This window comes from Vicugna pacos, chromosome X (assembly GCF_048564905.1).
Source record: "Vicugna pacos chromosome X, VicPac4, whole genome shotgun sequence".
Lineage (NCBI taxonomy): Eukaryota > Metazoa > Chordata > Mammalia > Artiodactyla > Camelidae > Vicugna > Vicugna pacos.
In genome coordinates this window covers 50,883,446-50,888,954 of record NC_133023.1, presented here as the reverse complement: position 1 = coordinate 50,888,954, position 5,509 = coordinate 50,883,446, and the positions used below count along the sequence as shown (strand labels likewise).

At 41.0% G+C, this 5,509-nt stretch overlaps 1 pseudogene; it reads right to left on the bottom strand.

Annotated features, from left to right (window-relative positions):
* Nucleotides 1–982: 982 nt before the first annotated feature.
* On the bottom strand, nt 983–5,128 carry LOC102541778 (ladinin-1 pseudogene; annotated as a pseudogene).
* Between the last annotated feature and the right edge of the window lie 381 nt (nt 5,129–5,509).

The following is a 5,509-nucleotide window of genomic DNA, read 5'->3' as shown; positions in this document are numbered from 1 at the left end:
ATTGATATATTCTGGAGATTAAGCCTTTGTCAGTTTAATTTGCAAAAATTTTCTCCTATTCCGTAGGTTGTCGTTTTGTTTTACTTATGGTTTCCTTTGCTCTGCAGAAATTGGTAAGTTTAATTTGGTCCCATTTGTTTGTTCTTGCTTTTATTTCTATTGCTTGGGTAGACTGCCCTAGGAAAACATTTTTGAGATGTATGTCTGATAATGTTTTACCTATATTTTCTTCTAGGAAGTTTATTGTATCCTGTCTTTGATCCATTTTGAGTTTGAGTTTATTTTTTGTGTATATTGTAAGGTGTGTTACAGCTTCATTGATTTACATGCTGCTGTCCAGTTTTCCCAACACCATTTGCTGAAGAGTTATAGCCTTTGTTTTGTAGCCTATTTTGTCTGATATGAGTATTGTTATATCTGCTTGCTTTTTTTTTCTCCAGGAAAGAAGTGTTTTTAAGTTACATTAAGCCACTTACACATGAGAGTGAATGAGTTTATCAGTGCTTTCCTCAGAACGAGGCACAGCATATCAAGCAGGGGTCAGATTGGGATGTGAGGGTGGACAATGAGGGATGGGGCACGTGGAGGATGGTGCACATGGGGACAGAGGGGGTGGGCTGGCTCAATGAGGCACACACTGGGAGATACCTGCTGGGCGCAGACCACACAGGAGGCCCTGGGGTTCTTATGGGACAGCGCCTCCCTGACACTGAAGGGAGCAGAGAGTAGGAGTCACCATCTTTGGATGGAAGCCGAGGCCTGTGGTGCAGACCGCCAGGAGCAAGTACTGGGGCACAGGGCCCACCATGTCTGTAGCAGGACTAGGTGCCAGCACTGCTGCCCCTGAAGCTTGGCCAGCCAATTCTCCCCAACATTTCTGGTCCCAGGGCCAGAGACAGAAAGGAAGCAGGGTGGCCATACAGGGGTGGAACAGGGGCCCTGAGAGCACCTGTTCGTCTATATGGGGAGGGCTCCTCACCATTCAGCATCCAGGGAGGCATCTGCTTTCTTCCTCCCAGGGTTCTCTTGGTGGTGCTGACTCTTTCTTAACCTCCTAGGGGTCCTGATCTCCAGACTCCTGGGTCCTGCTGATTCAGTTTGAGCCTTGATTTTACAACCCCCAAGAGCCTCAGCTTCTCTTTCCTGCTGGAGGATGGGTCCTCTCAGCTCTGACCAACCAGCTCCTTCTCAAAGAGGTGTTACTTGCTGGTCAAATCCATGGGAGCCACCAAGAACTCAGTGCAGGAGGGGCTAGGAGACCTGAATGATTCTGATCTCTGTATAGCTGTGTGGTATCGCTCCAGCTTCTGGCTTAACTTGACGGTGCTGTTAGGGAGCCTCATGCTGGTGCTGCAGGTTAAGGTGGTCTCGGAGTTGTCTCTCATGGGGCTTATCCAAAAGATGGTCCTGGGGCTGGAGTGCTGGAGGGAGGTACTGTAGGTAGACTGGGTGGGTGAGGAGGTATCTGATTCATCCTCCTTGCTGGGGATTTTCATCTGCAGAGTGGTGGATGGGAGGCGGCAAGCCACAGTCAGAGACTCTGGCCCTTGCTCTTACAGCCCTGCTGAGAACAGAGGCTCCTTCTCAGGGCTGGCCCTTCTCTGCCCCTCAGTGGTGGATGGGCTCTCCCCAAAAGCCAGAAGCTCCCTGTCCTGGGGCTGCCATGAGGCTGCTGCCTTAAATGAGACCAGCTTTGTCTCCATGGCTGGGGTCTTCTCAAAGAGTGTTGCCTTCTCAGACGCCAGTCTCCTCTCTGAGCCTAATGTCTTCTCTGGGCCTGGCAGCTTCTCTGAGAAATGTTTTTTTGTTTTTTGCTTTTATTCCCCTAGAACTGACCTCTAACTGAGATAGATCTTTTTTCCAACATTGCAACCTTCTCTGACACAGACACTTTGTTGGGGCTGGGGGACTTCTCGGAGATATTGGAGTCTGGTCTCTATTCAGGCACTGATGTCTTCTCTGTAACAGAGGGCTTCTCTGGAGCCAAGCCTTTTTCCAAGACCCCCTTCCTTCTGCCTCCTGGCTCCCTGCTGGCAGAGCTCTCCTCCTCCTCCTCCAAGGACTACTGCTCTCTATTCATTTCCTTTTGCAAGAAATCTTTTTCCATTCCCTCAATTTCAGTCTGTGTGTGTCCTTAGCTCAGAAGTGAGTCTCTTGTAGTCTGAAAATAAATGTGTCTTTTTTTTTAATCCAGTTAGAGGCCCTATGCCTTTTTTTTTATACATTTTTACTGATTTATAATCATTTTCCAATGTTCTCTCAAATTCCAATGTTCAGCACAATTTTTCAGTCATTCATGGACATATACACACATTGTCACAATTTTTTCTCTGTGAGTTATCATAACATTTTGTATATATTTCCCTGTGCTATACAGTGTAATCTTGTTTATCTATTCTACAATTTTGAAATCCCAGTCTATCCTTTCCCACCCTCCAACCTCCTGGCAACCACAAGTCTGTATTACTTGTCTGTGAGTCTATTTCTGTCCTGTATTTATGCTTTGTTTTTGTTTGTTTGTTTGGTTTGGTTTTTGTTTTTTAGATTCCACATATGAGCGATCTCATATGGCATTTTTCTTTCTCTTTCTGGTTTAGTCCACTGAAAATGACATTCTCCAGGAACATCCATGTTGCTGCAAATGGTATTATGTTGTCAGTTTTCATGGCTGAGTAGTATTCCATTGTATAAATATACCACTTCTTCTTTATCCAGTCACCTGTTGATGGACATTTAGGCTGTTTCCATGTTTTGGCTATTGTAAATACTGCTACTATGAACATTGGGGTGCAGGTGTAATCCTGAAGTAGATTTCCTTCTGGATAGAGTCAAAGGAGTGGAATTCCTGGGTCATACAGTAAGTCTATTTTTTTGAGGAATCTCCACACTGTTTTCCATAGTGGCTGCACCAAACTGCATTCCCACCAGCAGTGTAGGAGGGTTATCCTTTCTCCACAGCCTCTCCAGCATTTGTCATTTGTGGATTTTTGAATGAAGGCCATTCTGACTGGTGTGAGGTGTTACTTCATTGTAGTTTTGATTTGCATTTCTCTGATAATTAGTGATATTGAGCATTTTTTCATGTGCTTTTTGATCATTTGTATGTCTCCCTTGAAGAATTGCTTGTTTAGCTCTTCTGCCCATTTTTTTAACATTTTTTATTGATTTATAATCATTTCACAATGTTGTGTCAAATTCCAGTGTTCAGCACAAATTTTCACTCATTCATGGACATATACACTCTCATTGTCACATTGTTTTCTCTGTGATTTAACATAATATTTTGTGTATATTTCCCTGTGCTATACAGTGTAATCTTGTTTATTTATTCTACAATTTTGAAATTCCAGTCTATCCCTTCCCATCCTCTACCCAACTGGTAACCACAAGTGCGTATTCTCTGTCCATAAGTCTTTAGATTCCACAAATGAGTGACCTTATATGGTATTTTTCTTTCTCTTTCTGGCTTACTTCACTTAGAATGACATTCTCTAGGAGCATACATGTTGCTGCAAATGGCATTATGTTGTCAGTTTTTATGGCTGAGTAGTATTCCATTGTATAAATATACCACTTCTTCTTTATCCAGTCACCTATTGATGGACATTTAGGCTGTTTCCATGTTTTGGCTATTGTAAATAGTGCTGCTATGGACATTGGGGTGCAGGTGTCATCCTGAAGTAGATTACCTTCTGGATACAAGCCCAGGATTGGAAATCCTGGGTCATATGGTAAGTCTATTCCTAGTATTTTGAGGAATCTCCACACTGTTTTCCATAGTGGCTGCACAAAACTGCATTCCCCACCAGCAGTGTAGGAGGGTTCCCCTTTCTCCACAGCCTCTCCAGCACTTGTCATTTTTGGATTTTTGAATGACGGCCATTCTGAATGTTGAGAGGTGATACCTCATTATAGTTTTGATTTGCATTTCTCTGATAATTAGTGATATTGAGCATTTTTTCATGTGCTTTTTGATCATTTGTATGTCTTCCTTGGAGAGTTGCTTGTTTAGGTCTTCTGCCCATTTTTGGATTGGGTTGTTTATTTTTTTCTTATTGAGTCGTATGAGCTGCTTATATAATCTGGTGATCAAGCCTTTGTTGGTTTCACTTGCAAAAATTTTCTCCAATTCCGTACGTTTTCTTCTTGTTTTATTTCTGGTTTCCTTTGCTCTGCAGAAGCTTGTAAGTTTCATTAGGTCCCATTTGTTTATTCTTGCTTTTATTTCTTCTAGGAGAAAATTTTTGAAATATATGTCAGATAATGTTTTGCCTATCTTTTCCTCTAGGAGATTTATTTTATCTTGTCTTATGTAAAAGTCTTTAATCCATTTTGAGTTGATTTTTGTATATGGTGTAAGAGTGTGTTCTAGCTTCATTGTTTTACATGCTGCTGTCCAGTTTTCCCAACAAAATTTGCTGAAGAGACTGTCTTTAATCCATTGTATATTCTTGCCCCCTTTGTCGAAGATGAGCTGACCAAAAGTTTGTGGGTTCATTTCTGGGTTCTCTATTCTGTTCCTTTGGTCTATATGTCTGTTTTGTTACCAATACCATGCTGTCTTGATGGCTGTAGCTGTATAGTATTGTCTGAAGCTGGGAGAGATATTAATCCAGCCTCTTTCTTTCTCTTCAGTAATGTTTAGAAATTCTAGGTCTTTGATGGTTCCATAAAAATTTTATTATGATTTGTTCTAGTTCTGTGAAATATGTCCTGGGTAATTGGATAGGGATTGCATTAAATCTGTAGATTGCCTTGGGCAGTGTGACCATTTTAATAATATCGATTCTTCCTATCCAAGAGCATGGAATATCTTTCCATTTTTTAAAGTCTTCTTTAATTTTCTTCATCAATGGTTTATAGTTTTCTGTGTATAATTCTTTCACCTCCTTGGTTAGATTTATTCCCAGATATTTTATTACTTTGGGTGCTATTTTAAAGGGGATTGATTCTTTACTTTCTTTTTCTGTTGATTTATCATTAGTGTAAATAAATGCAACTGATTTTTGAACGTTAAATTTGTAACCTGCTACATTGCTGAATTCTTCAATCAGCTCTAGTAGTTTTTGTGTGGACCTTTTAGGGTTTTCTATATATAGAAAAATGTCGTTCACTTACAGTGACACATTCACCTCTTCTTTTCCAATTTGGATCCCTTTTATTTCTTTCTCATTCCTGATTGCTGTGGCTAGGACTTCCAGGACTATGTTGATTAGGAGTGGTGATAGTGGGCATCCTTATCTTGTCCCAGATTTTAGTGGGAAGCTTTTGAGTTTTTCACCATTGAGAACAATGCTGGCTGTAGGTTTGTCATATATAGCTTTTATTATGTTGAGTTATGTTCCCTCTATACCCACATTGGAGAGAGTTTTTATCATAAATGGGTGTTGAATTTTATCAAATGCTTTTTCTGCATCAATTGAGATGATCAGGTGGTTTTTGTCCTTTCTGTTGTTGATGTGATGTATTACATTGATTGATTTGCGTATGTTGAACCAGCCTTGTGTCC